The sequence below is a fragment of the Phacochoerus africanus genome, chromosome 5, assembly GCF_016906955.1.
Source record: "Phacochoerus africanus isolate WHEZ1 chromosome 5, ROS_Pafr_v1, whole genome shotgun sequence".
In the NCBI taxonomy this organism is placed as follows: Eukaryota; Metazoa; Chordata; class Mammalia; order Artiodactyla; family Suidae; genus Phacochoerus; species Phacochoerus africanus.
In genome coordinates this window covers 3518738-3536710 of record NC_062548.1, presented here as the reverse complement: position 1 = coordinate 3536710, position 17973 = coordinate 3518738, and the positions used below count along the sequence as shown (strand labels likewise).

Genomic DNA, 17973 nt, shown 5'->3' with positions numbered 1-17973 from the left:
GTGACTCAGACACAGCCCCTGCCTCCACACAGCTCACCGTGCCGTGGGGAGGATTTACCCCGCATCCACAAGTAGGCAGGGGGTGGGAGGGGCTGGAAGGCGGGTCAAGCCCAAGGGTGCCAGGAGCCTGGGCAAGAGGAATCCACCCTGTGCCAGGGCCAGCGGTACAAGGCCTCAGGAGGGGCTTCCAGGAAAAGAAACCTGTTCCCCTGGGTGGGAGAGGGAGGCACTGGGGAGCCACAGATGGTGCGCGAGCAGGGAGGGGGGTGGTCCAGGTTGCTTTATTATATTAACTTTTTATTTTATTTTTGGCTGCCCCACGGCATATGGAGTTTCTGGGCCAGGGATCAGAACTGATCTGAGCCACAGTTGCAACCTATGCTGTAGCTGCCGCCTGCTCCTTCACCCTCGGTGTGGGGCCGGGGATTGAAGCCGCTCCAGAGACGCTGCCAATCTCATTGCGCCACAGAAGGAACTCTGGCCCAGGGTGCTTTGAAGATGGAAGAGAAGCAGCTGCCATTAAGCCCAGATATCAGGAGTCAACCCTGGTCCTCCCTGTATGTCTGTCTGTCCCTCTGGGCCTTGTGTCCTTGTGGCCAGAGAGGGAGGGAGCTGGGGGGCGGCCGGGGGCCAGCTCGGCCTTTGTGCTCAGTCCTCCCTTCCCTCGGAGGCTCTGCCAGCAGTAAAGCTGAGGCTGGGGAGGGTTTTGGGCAGAGGGCAGCGCTGGGTTGCTAGGAGGTGGTGAGAAGGGATAGGGCAGGGCAGGGCAGGGGCTGTCTGGCCCCAGCCCCTGAGGCTCTGCCGTCCCTCTGCAAGCCCGGCTGGCTTCCCAGCCTGTGCACTGCCGGCAGGGCTCGCGGATGGTTCTCAGCCGGGGGGGTTGGCGATGCCTGGAGACGGTTTTGGTTGTCACACCTGTGGGCTCAGGTGGTGCTAGTGGATCTCACCAGTAGAACCAGGAGGAATGCTGCTAAACATCCTAGGATGGACAAGACAGGCCCCAAAGAGTGTCAAGAGGCCGAGGGAAAAATCTGTCATGACGGGTCTCTCTGGGCTGGGTCCTCCGTGGGGCGCTCGGGGGTGGCTCTTTGCCATGCCTGGGGTCGGTACCCAGCGGGCATGTGCCTGGCAGCGAGGCCTCGAGGAGTGGCTCGCATCCCCTTTCCTGGGGGAGGTCACACAAGGGCAGAGGATGCAGCAGGCAGGGCCACCGGGACAGTGCACCCGCCCCGAGCGGAAGGATTACACAGGGGGCTTCCGGCAGAGGCCTCGACCGGGGTCAGTGGGGCTGGGGCAGGGCTGGGGGGCTGGCCAGGGTGCAGTGCAGGGTTTGGTGAGGGGAAGGGGGCTTCCTCCTGGCCCTGCCCCCATCCCCCCAGCCTCCAGGTGGTTCTGGGCTCAGGACAGGCTGGGGATGGGGAGGTGGCAGGGAGGGGCCGCCTTGAAAGCTGTTTGCTCAGCCGAGGTTTAATCTCCAAAACAGGAAGGCTCATATTGACAGAAGCAGCAGACGGAACTGCCTGCCGATGTGTCTGCCAGGTTTAGCTCCTGGGGCCCCCACTCCTGGCCGCATGCTGGGGGCTTCCCACAGAGCCTGCCCTCAGAGGCCAGGGCTTCCACCCTCTCCCACAGCCTCTAGGCTGTGCCACTTGATGCCAGCCAGGCCTTTGAAGAGAGGGCATCTCAGTCCAGTCTGCCAACCGCAGGGAGGGCTGGAGGCAGAGGCAGGGGCAGTGGGGGGGGGGGCAGGAAAGTGGAGGGGGGGAGGGGCTACAGGGTCACAGGCTTAGCAGGGCGTGTCTCCCGGTCTCATTTTGCAAATGAGGAAGCTGAGGCTCAGAGAGGGAAGTGAGCTGGCCTGCGATCCACGGTGGGAGGTGGGGGTGTCTGCCCCGGGTGCCCCCAGCCCAGGTCTAGAACACCCGTGGGTGGGGTTCTGTCCACCCGCACCTTCCTCGGAGCAGAGAAGCAGGGCCCCAGCGGCTGCGGGCGCCCTCCTGTCCGCCCCCTCCCGAGGGCACGCTGAGAGGGAGGATCTGCCCCGGGCTCAGCACGGCTGCCGTGACCATGAAGGTTTGCCAAGCAACCACTGCCCACGTCATCCATCTCCCCACTGCCACCGACAGGAAGGGGCAGGCCTGCAGGTCGCCCACGGGCAACCTCTGGGGACATTCTGGAGGCAGCCATGTCAGCCCTGCAAAGGCCCCGTGGCCCTGACTCCTCTCAAGCACCCCGGTCGGGTGGACCAAGGTTCAGTGGGCAGGGCTGAGGGCACCCTCTGGACCACGCTGCAGAGCCCACACGCCTCTCCGGGAGGGCCCACAGTTTCCCTGGCTGCCTGGGGTGGGAGGTAGGTCAAAATTCCAGGCCAGTTCCATGCCCAGATGCTTGAGGTCTTGCCCGGACGTGGGGTAGAATGAGGAGCAGGCAGTGTGGTCTTGGATGGGCACCACGTTGGCCCCTGAAGCCTAGAAATGGGGTGACAGTCTGACACCCTCCTTGGCTCCCCATTCACTGTCCTCTTGGGAGGGCTGGCCTGCCCCTGGCATTCCTGCCTGCCAGCCTCTCAATATCGTCCTCTCCCTGCTCCCGACACACCCCAGGGCTCAGCCACCCCGTCTTCATCCTGCCTCCCCGCCGGAGCCTGTGTCTCCCCAACCCCGGCTCAGCCTCCCTGCTCAGCTGCCTCCTCCTTGGGGGCAGGCGGCCAGGTTCACCGCCTTCTCGTCTGTCCTGAGTTCCCTCTAGCTGACGAGGAAGCAGAAAGTGCCTGACAGTGGTGACAACCCAAGAGAGCTGCGTTTGTGGGATGGGCCAAGAGCTAGAAGAGTCTGAAAGGGCCAGGTCCCATTTCACAGGTGGGAAGACAGAGGCCCCAGGCGTCACACAGCAGTTGGCATGCATCTCCAGCCACCCCGAGCATGAGCATCTGTGGGCTCGTGTCTCCTGCACCCCAGGAGATGCTAGGGTCCTGTGGGCCCGAGGCTCCAGGGCCCGACCCCTGCACAGGGCAGCAGGAGGGCGAGGCACTCAGAGCAGTGACGGTCCAGGACGCTGGTCCAAGAGGGGCTTGTGGCTAGGCCTGAGTCTCCCTGGCTGCCCCCGGTTAGCTCTGTCCTGGCCAGGAAGCTGCATCCGAGTCGGACACACCCAGGCTGAGGAGCAGTTAGTTGCTGGCTGGGTGCTCCAGGAGGGGCGGGGGCTGGCGGGCCGGAGCCTGTGCCCAGCCCCAGTCCCCACACCCCAGCCTGCAGCATGGCCTGGGGTGCCCCTCTGGGTGGGGGGAGGGAAGTCCTCGGTCTTGGTTCTGTCCCCAACCCTTCTTGGGGTCTTGGGCAGGTGCTTTCTCTCAGCTGCACCCTAAACTTGAGCCCCTCCTTGGAGACCTGGGCCAGACCCCTGCCCTGGGAGAGCTGGCTGCCCTGAGGCAGACCTTCTTTGGGCCAGGCCAGAGTGTCCTCAGAGGCTGGCTGTGCCTGCTGGGTCCCCCCAAGCCCCGTCTCTTCCCTGTCTGCCATTGCTGTCACTCTATCCCAGCGACCCAGTTTTTCTCTCTGTCTATGCCGGTGGGGAGGGGACCCTGGGGGGACAGTGTCCCCCTTTGAGGCGAGGGCGGTGGTGGATCAGGTGTCCCAGGCGGGGCCGTCTGCTGGCTCAGGGCAGGGGCCACAGTTTTCAGGTCTTCAATAGGCTGAGATTAGGTTCCATCCCCGGGGGCCCCTGTTGTGTGGCCATTGTGACAGCGTGGGAACCGCAGCATCCTGGGCCAGACAGTGATGCGCTTCCCTGCCCATGGGAGCCCTGGCTGAGGGGCAGATGGGTCCCCTCCAGAGTAAGAGCGCAGGCAGGCCCATGGACACAAGCATACACAGCCCTGAGACAACGTGGGGTCTTGGGGAAGCAGGGACCCCGGCCATGCGGGCTGAGATGCCTACTCACTGGGTCCTCAGAACCCTGCCAGGCTTCTTACCTGCCTCCCAGGGCCATTGCGTGGGAAAAGGTGCTCCGCCTCTGCCGCCTGGTGAGCAGGGCCTGGGCTGGATTTCAGGCGTTTGTCCTTGGTCAGAGGTCGACCTGTGCAGATGTGCATGGCAGCTGTGGCACGGCCCCCAGCCCCGCCTACCTCTCCCGAGGCTTCCTTCAGCCTCTTCCGACCCTCTTGGCAACGTTCTCCGCCAGCTCTCTGCCCCGACTGCAAGGCCCATCCTCAGCCGACAAAGTCACCAGGTGAGTCCCCGCTGAGCACCTGTGGGCTCGCGTCTCCTGTACCCTAAGAAATGCTAGGGTCCTGTGGGCCCGAGGCTCCAGGGCCCCACCCCTGCACAGGGCAGCGGGAGAGATGAGGAAGCAGGGGACCACGGGCAGACAACTTTAGGCCCTGACTGCCAGGCCTTGCGTTTGCTCCTCCCTGAAGGTGGAAATGCGTGAGCTGCCTCAGCTGCGGGGCCGAACCCGCCCCACCTCCATCACTGTCAACCTGCCCCAGCTGCGGTCCCGAGGACCCGCTTTCCGGGGGCGTCATGCACGGTTTGGCAAAGAGAGGCCCAGCTGTGCCCCTCCAAGTGCCCCAGACGGAGTGCACCTGTGCAGGTGTGTGCACGCCTTCGCACGTGCGGATGAGCCCATGGGCACTGGCCGTGCTAGGGGCATGGCGGCTCCAGGCCCGCAGGCGCCAGCGGGCAGTGTGTGGCTGTACAGGAGGACACGTGTGTCGCCGCACACACACACACACACACACACACACACATACCCGGAGCTGGCCCCTGCAGCTTGAGCCGGCTCCTTCCTCCCTTGCAGCTGGAGACTTGGGAAGGGGGAGGCGGGTCAGGCCGGCCTCAGCCTTGTTCCCCAGAGAGGTGGCCAGGCCAAGGTGGCGGGCCGAGGCCAGGCCAGAGTGCTGGGCGGGGGCCAGGGCTGAGGTGTGGCCTGCGCCACGTGCTTCCTGTCCGGCTGGTGGCGACAACGTGGGACGGAAGGTTGGCCCCCATCAGGAAGGCGCTGCCTGGAGAAGCGGGGCTCCTGGAGGCTGAGTCAGCTTCCCCCAGAGCTCATCCTAATCCTTGACTGATTCTTCCACCGTCCAGCCTTCCCTGACCTCCCTCCACTGTTGCCCCAGAGGCCTCATCCCCAGGACTTGGGCACCGAGCCCCCTCCATCTGCCCCGTGGGCCTGCATGCAGGACTTGAGGGGCAGGGTGCCACTCAGCCCTCTGAGCATCCCCTGGCACCTCCTGGGTTGAATGGCTGCTTCTCTGAGACCCGGGGACCTGGTAGACACAGTCCCCAAATTCTTGCGGCCCTAAGGAGGGGCTGGGGACCCCGAGATGGGCAGGATTTGTTTAGGGGCACGCAGCCAGCTCTGGAAGCATGTGCTGGACCCTGGGGAGCCCAGCTCCCAGTCCAGGGCACTTGCGACTGAGGCAGCCACCAACCCTCCCTGGACGGCTGACCCCAGATGCTCCCACAGCTCACCTGGACCAATGAGCTGAAAACCATCTGCGGAGCAGCCCCTCGGGTCCACGGGAGGTGCCAGGGGAGCATTCACCCAAGCAGTGCCCCGGGCCTCTGACCCTTCCCGCTGCCTACTGGGGTTCTGGGAGATGAGTCTTTTCAGACCCCCTTCCTCCCATAGCAGCGTCCTAGGGATGCTGCAACAAAGGACCATGAGCCTGGCTTAAAACACAGGTATTTACTGTCTCCCAGCTCTGGAGGCCACAGGTCCGAGATCAAGCCGGGCAGAGGCGCTTCCTCTAGAGGCTCAGCGGGGACTCTGACTGGGGCTCCTCCCGGGTCGGCTCCCACCAAGCTTCTGGTGACTGCCCGGTCCTTGAGGTTCCCACTCCCTGCCTCTGTTGGCACACGCTCTTTCTTCTGTGTTTCTGTGTCCTTTCTTCTTTGAAGGACTCAGGTCACTGATTTAGGACCCACTAAGTCCAGGATGACCTCGTCCCAAGGTCCTTCCTATAACTTCATCTGCAAAGCCCCTTTCTCCGAATAAGGCTCTCTTCATGGGTTCTGCGGGTTCGCTTGGACCTATCTTCTGGCAGGGGCCACCATTCAACCCAGCTCACCCTTAAATGCCAAGGACCCGGGAGGCTGCATCTCCTCACTGTCACGCCAGGGTCCCTCGGGGCCAAGGAGGGCGCCTCTTGACAATATGACTCAGGAGGGGCAGAGAGCCCAGTTGATGGAGGCGGGGGTGGCGGCTTGGAGAGCAGGCAGCACCAGGCCTGCCCACTGGGAATGCGGCCTGTGGTCCCCACCTCTGCCTGGGATAGGTGGACAGACAGGCGCCTTACCCCTCTGCCCCTGGCTGGTTCTGGGGGGCCTGGGCAGCTGCCCAGCCTAAAGACGGCGGGGCACATGCTGATGGGCCAACAACCCCTTAAGGGCCGGGGCTCTGCCAGGCCTCTCAGTAGCAGGACGTTTCTCTCTCAGCCTCAGGTCTGGGCATGAGCGCCGGGCGAGTAGCCAGGCCCCAGGCCAGTGAGACCCAGGGCCTGCCCCCCGTGACTGCTCCACGGCGGAAGGCGCCTTCCACTGTAATCACTGTGCCAAGACACAGGCCCAGCCGCTCTTCCAGCTCAGCGGATGCTGGGCTCTGAGCTCACCCAGCCGGGACTGTGGGCCCCCACGCCAGAGGCAGCTTCCTTGGCCCCGAGCTCTGGCCCTGCTGCGGCAGAGCTGGGAGTTCCACGGTGTCTCCCGTGAGCCCACGTGTACCATGGGGTTAGGGTCTGCACCTGTGCTTTGCTCCAGGGACCCGGCAGGGGAAGGACTGTGTCCCGAGTCACAGATACAGAAACTGAGGCCAGGAAGGGCCTGGCGCAGTCGCCCCTGCCCGGCAGAAGCGGGTCGAGGCAAGCCTAGGCCCCAGCTGGCCGCCACCTGCTGACCTGCTTCCTCCCAGGCCCTCTGGGGGCAGGCGGTGGGAACCAGCCCCGGCTCAGCCTCCCAGCCCCCAGGCAGCTGCCCCCTGGGAGGCCTGGTCAGCGGGCTCAGGTGTCCCGCACAGCCGGTTCCTCTGTCTCTTCCCACCCTCGCCTCTGTGGAGCCAGAGGGAGGGTCCCTCCGCAGGGACACCGAGGACGGAGGGCGGGAGGGGCGGCCGTCTGGCTTCTGGTGGGCCGGGCCGGCTCTGATGCCATCTTTGGGTCCCGCAGGAGGCTGGGCCGCCCAGGTGTGTCCACAGGGACCTCCCTTGCTGCCCCTTCCCACGACCTCCATGCTGCCCCGCAGGGTGCAGCACATGCCGTCGCGCCCGCCCCCACCCAGCCTGCTCTGCTTGTGGGGGTGAGGCCCGTGTGGTGTCCACCGACTCAGGCCAGCGGGCGGGCTGCTGGCTGCAGATGGCCGGACTGAAGGCTGGAAATCTCCCTGGCTAAGGAGGCTGCACTCCTCAGCCCCTTGGTTCTTCCTGGAGGGCCAGCATTCTGACGCGTCTGCGAGGGACGCTCAGCACGGGGCGGGGGTCCCACAGCCTGAGAGCCGTCCGAGCCCGCGTTCAGGACGGCCCACCTGCCCCTTGTACTTCCTGCTGTGCCTGGGTTTGGCCAGCAGGACCTCACCTCAAGCCAGGGGGGCTGGGAAAATGGAAGATGAAACGGGGCTAGAAGCTTGGCTCCAGGGCACCCAGCTTATCTGCCTCTGGAGCCACCCCACCAGGGTCTAGGGCCGGGCTCTGCTGTTAGCTGGGTGACCTCAGGTGAGCCACTCAACCCCTCTGTGCCGCGGTTTTTTCAGCTCTAAAATGGGAGCAATGAGGAAGCCTGCTCCAGAGAGTGTTGGGAGGACAGTGAGAGCGGCCCCGCGTGGGCCTGGTACATGGGGAGGGAGGTGAGAGGCCGTGGCCATCGTGGCCGTGGCCACGGTCAGGCAGGCCCTGCTGCTCTGCGAGCCTCCGAGCCTGAGCTTGTCCTGGTCACTTCGGCTTCGCTAGGCTGGGCCGGGGGTATGTTCGGGTTCCTTTGTCAACTTGGGGCAGGAGCGTGAACCCAAACCTGCCTCGCTCCAGAGACCGCGGCCTCCGGGAGACCCCCTCCGCCAGGCCCGACCCCCTCTGGGGACCCTCTGGGACTGGGGACTGAGGCCAGAGAAGGCAGACCCTCTCGACCCGGTTTTGGTGGGTGCCAGGGAGCTGCTGGGTGGTCTACGCCGCTGGGGGCTGGGCCCGGGGTCAGGGCAGAGGAGGAAGGCAGGGCTGGCGGGTGTGGGCCTGGGGCCCCTGCAGGCACGAAGCTGGGCCAGCTTCCAGGTGGCCGGGCCTGCTCCGACTCGCAGTCCAGCCCCGCTTCAGGCCGCGGGCGCCCACACAGCAGCAGATCCAGGCACCCTCCAAGAGTGCCAGGGTCCAGGGTGGCTGTGGGCGAGGGCTGCTGCTAGTGCTGGATGGGACTTGGCAGGGGTGGGCAGAGGCCACTGAAGCTGGTGTTGGCCCCTAAGTGAGCTGCCCCTGCCCCGAGGCTGTCCTGCCCAGAGCAGGGAGGCAGCCCAGGGCGCACGCGACCCACAGGGCGCTCTGCTGGGACCTCCGCTCAGCCCCCCTGTGGACAGGCACGGCTCTTGCCGTGTGGCCCCCCCTCATCCTCTCCGGGCTGTGATGGCAGCTCCTGCAGAGCAGGAGGGGCCCGACCCTCATGACCTGTCTGCAGCCTCCAGGGGGAGTGGGGGGCAGGAAGTGCGGGGTGGGGAGAGCCACAGCCCCCGCAGCACAGCCAGTGGCGCTACAAAGCCAGCTCTTCCTCAGTCCCGCGGGGGTTCCGGAATCTGGCTCTCGCCCACACGCTCCAGAGACGCTCCCAGCCTGGCCCCCCTCCTCTTCCCTCCTTTGCCCTGGGCCCCACACTCCCGTCCGGATCGGGGGGGGGGGCGGTTTTCCCTCCTCTGTCTCTGGGACAGATGGGGAAACTGAGGCAGGGTGGCTCCCACCTCGGCCCGAGGCTTGTAAGGCCCCCACAGCTCCCCCAGCCGGCCTTTCTCACCGCACCTCTCGACAAGCGCATCTTCTGAGCCTCAGCCTCCCTCGCTGTGGCCCGTCTTCTCGGGGTCCTGCCCAGCCGGCACCCTCACCCCCTCTCTGCACGGCTGTCCCCTCACCCCAGCATGACCTGGGCCTCCTATGGACGGACCCCAACTTTATACTGGGCAGGAATCTGGGGAGGCAGCCTCCCCGGCCCCTGTCAGTCCCACAGCCCTGGGAGCTGAGCGCCTGGGGAGGGGGTGGTTGTGGGAGGAGGGCCTGGGCCCCAGTCGCACCCACCTCACACTCAGTACACGGAGAGTCTCAGAGAGCCGGCTCAGCGTGAGGTCCCTCAGCCAGAGGCCGTGAGGCTGGCCTGTCACCCCTTGCCACGTGAGCTGGGGAGAAGCCTCAGGGTCAGAAGTCAGGCTCTGTCTCCCCGCAGCCATCTCCAGCCCTGTCCGCCTAAGACTCAGTGGTTTCAGCTGTAAAATGGAGCCAGGCCTTCCTGCCTCACGTGATTGTGGTGAGCGCCAGAGGGCATTAGCAGAGGCCTGGCTTTGGAACAGCGAGGAAGGAGGGAGGCGGGGACGCTCTGGACACATCAGGCCTGGATCCTTGCTCATAGCCACTCATCCAGGGCCCAGCCAGCGACTGGTCACCCATGTGCCCCAGAAGCCCCCGCAAGGGGCAGCCAAGCTGAGCTTCCCTGCTCCCTGGAGCACACCTGTGCACGAACGCACTTTATCCCACCTGCACCGCCCAGGTGGTGAGATCCCCGTTGCTGGATGCATGCAAGCAGAAGCTTGGCAGGAGAGGTGCTATGGGAGCCCAGCATGGGACTGGCGGCCAGGCTAACTGAATCCTAAAATTTCAGGACCCTGGGACTCTGTCTCCTGGGGACAGAGGGTGCTGCAGCGGGGAGAGGTGGTCTCTGATGAGAGATTCTGGGCCCAGGAGGCAGCTGGGACAGCGAGGACCTCTAGCGTGAAGCCAGAGCAGCCCAGACTTGGGACCATCTACCTCCTGATGCTGTGCGTCCTTGGGGCTCGGGCGCCCTCTCTGAGCTGAGAGCTCCCCCTCCTTTTATGCAGAGCATCCCCCCGCCCCCGCCCTCGCCAGAGGCCAGCCATGGTGCTGGGTCCCTGCCCTCCTGCAGCTGGCATTCCAGAGTGGACGAGGACCCTATGCTCCTGGAGGCGTGTTGGAAGGGACGGGGCTGCAGGGAAAACAGAGCTGGTGCCGAGGAGGCAGGGCAGGGCCTGTGGCCTCACAGCGAAGGGGACACTCGAGTGAAGTGGGGGAGCAATGCCGACATCTGGGGGAGTACATTGCAGACAAGAAAACAGCTGGAGCAAAGGCTCTGCGGTAGGAGCAGGCCTGGCACAGCCCAAGGACAGCACGGAGGCCAGGCCAAGGGGCGGGGGGGAACACAGGAGAAGGAACAGAGAGGAGAAGTGAGAATACAGGGGACAGGACAGAGCCATGGCTGGGCCTGGGGACCTGCCACTCCCCAGGTCAGGAGCTGACCACTTGGCAAAGGCTCCCTTCCCGCCACTGGCTTTCCCAGAAGGGGAGGGCTGGGGACTGAGGGACAATGCCAGGGACAAAGGCCTGGGGCCAGGGGGCTAGGGGCCAGGGGGCTGGATTTACGGCCTCCTCTGACCCCGGCAGAGAAACCAGCCTTGTTGGGCACGGCGAGTCACCAGCGACCAGCCCCGGGGGTGGGACGGCCAGGATGAAAGGCCCAGAGAAAGGATTAGCCGTGGCCCAAAAGGCCACGCAGGGCGCCATGGCAACCGCAAGGCCACGGAGCCCCCGGAGAATGGAGCTTGTGTTAACACCCCGCACAGCCTCCCCAAAGGGGCTGGGGGCTTGTTAACCAGCTTACCAGGCGGCCTGGCCCGGCCCATTGACATGGAAATCCAGACCTGCCATCAGTCAGCCCTGAAAAGGCCTGTCGGACCCTGAAAGGAGGCAGCCGGGGGAGGAGGGCCCCGTGGGCTGGCGTGGTGTGCAGGCGGGCGGGGGCAGGTGCCGGGCCAGGACCAGACGAGCTCCCACCTTCCCACCCTGCGTTCCCCCACAGCCCGGTGCTGACGGGGTCTGCGGAGCCGAGCCCTGAGCCCAGCGTGTGCCCAGGGCTGGCGGGAATGCCAGGTCTCAGAGGGCTGAGGGTTCCCAGCCAGACGCCCACTAGACGGTCTGTTGGGCCCTGGGCAAGCAATGGCAGGCAGAGTGGGCCCCCTGGGGAGACCTGCAGAGGCCACATTTTCCGAGATGCTGGCTGAGCGGGGCCTGTGGGCCCAGGCGCAGGGCGGTGGGCCAGCTCGGTCCCAGACGTTGGGGGTGGGAGGGACACCGGGCACAGCAGTGGGTGCAGGTGTGGGCTGGCTGTGGCGGCCTGACTCCCGCCCTAGCCTGGCCCTTGTCCTGGCTCTGCCTTCAGCTCCGAAGTGACCTGTCCCCTCACTGGGAGACTGTCTCAAGGCTGGCCTTGGCCGCGGGGAGCTCTGGGCCCTCTCATCACTCTGGCCCCCTCCTCGGGGGCGCCCCCGTCCTGGCCCCTCAGCAGGACTCTGTTCTCGCTCTCCTCCCCTCCCCCACCCCACCCCAAGCCACCTGTTCCAAACACCTGAGCGTCTCCAGCCCCAAGCGGGTCCAGAAAAGGCGCTCGAGCTTCCAGTCTGTCCCCAGGACGGCCCTTGGCAGCCCTGAGACTGAGCTCAGACTGTGCCTGGGCTAGGGAAATCTGGCGGGAATGGGGCGGGGGTGGGGAGCCAGCGCCCTGTCACCCCCCCACCCCCGGAGCAGGAGGCCCAGCCTCCACCGTGGGGAAGGCCCCTTGCAAGCAGAGATGTGCAGAAATGCCGGCAGGCCCGCAGGGAGGGTGGGAGGAGGCCGGGCAGGTGTCTAAGCCCCTGTTGACATGGGATTACAGCCATCTGGTGGCTCCCTTCCCTCACAGCCCTCTCCCTCCCTCCAGGCTCTGGGTGGGACCCAGGGTGCCAGGGCAGGGTGGCTCTGGGTGGCTGGCACCCTGGGTGGGGCCTCAGTCTCCCTGTCTGCAAAGTGGGCTGGTGGGGGGCATGGGCACGGGGCGGGTAGGAAGGCTGAGGGCAGGAAGGAGCACTCTGCATCCACCTTGGAGGGCAAAGCCCGCTGGCCCTGGTGCTGGGCGTGTCCCCAAGCCTCAGCCCCACATCCCGGCACATGGAGAGGGTCGGGAGCCTCGGGGTGGCGGTGAGGCTCCCTCGGCAGAAAGGAGCTAAAGGTGTGATCACGGGAAACTGAGTCTTGGGCCCTGCCCAGCCCTGGGCTCCAGGTCACCCCTTTCACTGGCGACAGACACAGCAGGTCACAAATGGCCGGAGGCCCTGGTGGGGGAAGCCCGCGAGCAGCCTTGGGCCCCCTGCCCCCCACTGGTGTTGGATTTCTCAGGGCGAGGCCCCAGCTGCACACAGCTGGCAAGGGCTGGGGGGCCGGGAACTTGAGAAGGCTGTGCCCCCACAGATCCCGAGGAGGGGCACAGGCGCCCATCGGAGCCTTGGGCCAGGCGGGCTGGGCCCCCTCTGTTCTCAGCCCCCAGCTACCATCTGCCTCTGTCCCTCCTGGGGAAAGAGGAGGGGCCAGGCCACATTCCTCCGCACGGGGCCTCCCCACATCTGCCTTCCCAAACCGCCTCCTTCCCAGCAGCCCCAGGACGCCGCAGCCCAGACCTGCTGCAGCCCCCCTGTCCAGTTAACAGGGACCCATAAAGTAGTGCTCAGAGGGGCAGTGCCCCTTCCCTACCCAGCCCCCCAACCCGTGGTAACCCGTGTCCCGCCGCAGCTCTGAGTCCTGCACACCCACTGCATGCCCTGCCTGGAGGGCGCCTCTGCCCCCATCCTGCACCCCAGTGACGTGGAGGCCTCTCATGAAGGGGTACCTGGGTGGGTCAAGGGAGACCGTGGGCCAGCGACAAGGGATAATGTGTCCTGGAGGGAAGTGCAGACACCCCAAGCTGAGGGTCATTATGCGACGCGCTTTCTTATTGATCCTCAGAGCACTCTGGATATCCTGGAGGAAGGGGTCCTAAAAGTCAGGCCATAGCAGGGTGCATAGGAGTTTGCCAGGCAGAGACAGGTGTGTCTGCTGCCGGACTCCTGGTTTCCTAAACTGTGGGCCTGGCATTTTATCCTCTCAGCCAACACCTCTTGAGCACCTGCTGTATGCTAGGCCCCACGCTGTGCACCGGGACAGAGCGGGATCCAGGCAGAATTACTTCTGCCTCCCTTGCAGGGGGGAGGCTTTTGGCTACTTGCTCTGAAGCCCAGGGATGACGGGAGAGTGGAAAGAATGGACCCAGGCTGGGGCAAGGTTCTTGCAGGGGAAGCTGGCCAGGCATGGGAGGACCGTGTATGCAAAGGCCCTGTGGCCAGGAGGCTAGGGTGTTTGAGGAGAGGACAAGAGGTCAGTGTACCAGCAGGGGTGGGAGGACCCCCTGTGAGTTGGAGGTTCGCCTGGTGCAGTTTGCAAGGAGGTCTCACTCTTCTGTGCGCATGACCCCCCGACCCCAACCAGGCTTCCTTCCTGGGCTTCGGGATGAGGGCTTGCAGGTATGGCTGAGGTGGGAGACACACAAGGGCGTGCAGAGCGCTATGGGGCCAGGTTTCTGTAGGGGACAGACGTGGGCACACAGGGACCCAAGGACTCAGCAGAAACACACAGACACAAGCAGGTCGTTTGCCTCCCACGTCCCCCCCCCCCAGCCCCCGCACAGCACATACACCAGCCGCCAGGCGGGTCCCCTTTCTCTCCTGCCCCTTTCTCTGGCTCTTCAGCAAAGCAGTTGCTCGAAACTAATTGAATTTTCCGCCTGGGAAGGGCCTGGGGAGTTAAGGCGGGGTGGGGGCTGGGAAGAAGCTTGTTAACAGGTCTGGCCCTCCCCCCTCCCTCCCCCCTCCCTCCCCCCAGCTCCTCCTCTCTGCAGTGGGGGTGGGGTGGTCGCTCAGGCCCCAGTGGCCTAGGAACAATGGACAGACGGACAGGACGACAGGACACAGCCTCCACCCTGGGCCGAGCCTGAGTGGATGACAGGAGGGCTGGCCGGGGGGACAGTTCCGCTGGCCACGAGGCGCCATGGCCCTCTTTACCTCCATGTCCCCTCCTCCCGCCACAAAGAAAGGGGTTGGGGTGGGGGGCATGGGAGCATAAGCCAGACTCGCCTGACAGTGGGCGTGGGGCTGCCCTTCGAGATCTGGGAGCCCGGCCCACTGTCTGGATGAGGAGACCGAGGGCCAGGCAGGTCCCCAGTACACTGCTGGCCAACGGTAGGAGAGCCGGGGCCGGTGCTTGGGGGAGGAAGGTTTGGCTGAGGGTCCATCACCACCCGGAGTTTACCCCCCCACCCCAGGCACCAATGCTTCCAGTGCAAGCGGTGCTGCCTGGGCACACACATGTGTGCCTGGTGTGTGTGTGCGTGTGCGTGCACGTGCATGTGTGTGATGGGCGGGTTGGTGAGAGAGAGCAGCCTGGGGACAGAGGAGGGGGCTTGCGACCCTCCCTGCCAGACCCCTGCCCGCACCCACCAGCCCTTTCCTTTCGGACCTCAGCCCCTCCGCACCCCCACTTGGAGATCACCCCACACGTGCAGAGGAGACTGTGCCAGGCCCCGGCCCGCCAGCCTCCGGGGGCCCCAGGGAGCAAGAGGAGGGGGCCCGCACACCTGCTCTGGGTGCTGCAGGAGAGCTGGGGCCCTGGGACCGGCCTCGGAACGAGGACAGCCTGGTGGACCCCCTTCCTCGTTGAATAATGGCCTCTGTGCACGCCGGGACTCCTGGCCTGGGGGGCGGGCAGCGGCTGCTGAGGGCCTCAGGAGACAGAGCTTCCCCTGGGCAAGCAGAGGGGTCTTGTACCACCCGGGGGGGCTGAAACCTCAGGCCTTGTGCGTGTGAGTGCGCATGGAGCCTCCTGGGCGCAGAGCTGAGCCTGGCACCGCTGGGCAGGGAGGGAAGCCAGAGACCTGCCTGTCTGAAGGCAGTGCAGCCTCGGGGTCCAAGCTACAAGTTAGGACGCTGAGGCCCGTGGGGTTGGTTGTCTGACTGAGGGTCATACAGACGGGGGCTCGGAGTCAGGGGCCAGATCCTGACACTGCATGGAGCTCCCCCCAGTTTGGCTTCTCCCCCCGACTGGGTCTGCAAGGCTGCTGGGGGTTCCCCTGGAGCAGGACCCCCAAGGGTGTGGCCAGTGTCCCCTAGCCTGGGTCCCAGACAGAGGGGGTGGCTGGTCTGGGGGAGGGGGCACGGGGAGGACCAGGGGCCCAGGCATTGTGGAGGCGGCCTGGGGTGATTGGAGTTCCGGAGCTGCTGTGGGCCCCACCCAGCCCTGCCTCCCAGCTGCCCTCAGGGATGCCCGCTCCCCTTCCTGCCCGCCTCCTTGGGGCCCTGGCCCACCAGGCAGGCACACCCATTCCTGCCGGCTTACACGTGCCAGGAGCCTCTCTGGCCTGCGCCCTGGAGGTCACGTGGGGAGCCTGGAGGCACAGAGTTGGCCATGGGAGCAGGCAGACTCTCAGCACAGGTGACCAGCACGGCCACGCTCGGGTCATCATCCATTTTGTCTTAGCCCAGCTACTACTCACACATCCACCGACCCAGCTCCCGACGCACCCACCCACAGGCCCTCCATCCACCTGCTCACCCACTTGGCGCTCCCACCTAAGCGCCCCCTGCCGGAGACCCCGGGTGATGCTGGGTCACGCCCTGACCACACAGGGTCCAGCTCCAGGACCCCAGGCTGACCGCACTTCAGCGTCCAGGCAGGCAGCCGGGGGATGTAGGTCCAAGGTGGGGGGTGTAAATGGGGTCACTCCTAGAAGCCACTAGGAGGCCATCCTGGGAAGGAGGCTAGGGTTGGGGTGCCTTAAGTGCAGAGTCCTGGGCAGCCTGACTCTGGGGGGCTCTGTTGCAGAGCGAGCCCTTGCAAGGAAGGATGTGTTTGGAGACCGAGGGAGTCAGAGATAAAAATCCAGAAACAGTGAGACCCAGAGACGACGAGATTCAGAGAAAGACGAGCGAGGTCAACCAGGTCCTAGCCCCTGGTTTGGGGTCCCCACTGCGGGGCCAGTGAGCCCAGAGCCCCCCGCCCCGGGTCCTAGCAGGGAGATAAGAAGGATGCGGCTGTGATAAGCACAGATTGTCTTGGCAGCCAAAGCCTGACACTCCTCTTGGGGGCATTTTTTCCCCATCAAGTCATCCTGGGCTTGGTCCAGGGGCCTCTCCACAAGCCCTGGGGTGACCAGTACTCCTCCGCAAGACGCCCTGAGGCCAGCGAAGGGGCCTTTCCCACAGCCTCTCCCGGAGCCCAGGGCGAGCCCTGCGCTGAGCTCAGGAGGAGAAACAGGGGGCTCGGGGTCAGCGAGGACCCGCTCATTCCTGCATCAGCCCATCTGCGAGGCCAACGGGTCCCCTCCGCCGTCCAGGGGCTGCGCCTGAAAGGAAGGGGGTGTGGCTGCCCCGATGATGAGCATGCGTCCAGGTCCATGCAGCAAACACTCACCGGCTCCTCGGGGCCTGGGTCAGAGACGGGGAAGGTCAGCCACGGCCTGTGTCTCCTGAGAGCCTCCACTCGGGGCATGTGGGTGTGGCAGAGGAAGCCATTCGTCTGGGGGGCGGCGGTGGTGACAACGGGTGGTTCCAGGAAGGAGCTGAGCTGTGAGCAAGAGGAAAACTGAGCCAGGCAGAGTCTGGGAGGGTCGGGACTCCGCCCTGTGTCCCCACCACATCCTCCATGATTCTCTGGTCCTCGTCCCTTGGCCTCCTGCCCCACCTGGACAGACAGATGGACAGGTGTGCGTGTGCGCGGACGGACGGATGGACAGATGGATGGGTGGAAGTCTGAACTGACAGACGGAGAGGTAGATGGACGGATGATCAGTAAAGGGACGGGCTGGGGGGGGGTGGACGAAAGGATAGATGGGAAGAGGAAAGGATGCAGAGAAGGACAGATGGACAAATGCCAGGCTGGCTGGCTGGCCGATGGGTAAATGGTGTACCGTTGGGCAGATGGCGAGAGGATGGCGCGTGGATGAGCCGATGTTCAGGGACCCGGAAGGATGACGCGGCAGGCGCAGCAGCGCCCTCCCACCACCGCCAAACTCGGCCCCACCCTAACCCTGCCACCTGGAAACACGTCGTCATCACGGGCAAGAGAAACTTGGATGCTGTGACAACTAGGAATCGTAAGATGGGGAGATTATGCTGTACCCCGCCAGTGGACCCCGTGTGACCACGAGGGTTTTATAAAGGAACAGGACACCCGGGGGCGCTGTGACAACTGGGGCCGAGGCTGGCTCTGAAGACTGGGGCGGGGGCCTCCAGCCAAGGACCGCAGGCCACCTCCAAGAGCTGGAAAAGGCCAGAAAACAGAGTCTCTGCTAGAGCCTCCAGAAGGGACCACATTTTAACCTGCAGCACGCACCTCTGACCCATAGAAGCGCAGTGACAAATTAGCGTTGTTTCAAGCCACGCAGGCTGCTGCGGCAATTTATTACAACAGCAAGAGGAAGCTAGCAGAGACGGACAGACAGACATACGAGAAATGCACGGGCGAGCGGGTGGATGATGGGAAGGACAGGCGTGCAGAGGCGTGGCCTCGAGGGCTCACTCCTTAGCTTTCCACCTAAATCTGGTCTTGGCTGGGAGCAAAGACCCCTGGCTGGAGGCAGAGCAAAGGTCAGGGTTTCGACACCCGAACCCCCAAGATAAGCAGAGCCCCAGCGCCTGTAAGAGATGCCCTGGAACCCGAGCATGAGGGCTCACCGAGAGGGACACAGAACACCCAGAAGGGGGTCCGCAGTGGGCCCCGCTCTAGGTCCCCCCGGAACCCAGAGCGCCCTCGGTTGGAGGGTGCCCAGGTTTAAGGGCAGGGGCCCTCATCCCCTCCTCCCGGTGGTCCCAGTCCGGCCCCTACACACCTGGAGAGGGGCCCTGGCTCAGTGAGGAAGTCAGACCCCTCCAGCTAAGCCGGCTGCAG

The 17973-nt window shown here is 65.1% G+C and overlaps 1 protein-coding gene across 2 annotated transcripts in view; it reads right to left on the bottom strand.

Moving 5' to 3' along the window:
- LFNG (LFNG O-fucosylpeptide 3-beta-N-acetylglucosaminyltransferase) overlaps nucleotides 1-17973 on the bottom strand; it is a 98418-nt gene that overhangs the window by 14262 nt on the left and 66183 nt on the right. For both annotated transcript variants that reach the window (XM_047779429.1, XM_047779430.1), the window contains exons 3-4: nucleotides 16498-16650; nucleotides 3971-4074 (exon numbers count right to left, since the gene is read on the bottom strand). The gene's annotated coding sequence lies outside the window, so the exon portion shown is untranslated. The remainder of the gene's footprint in view (nucleotides 1-3970; nucleotides 4075-16497; nucleotides 16651-17973) is intronic.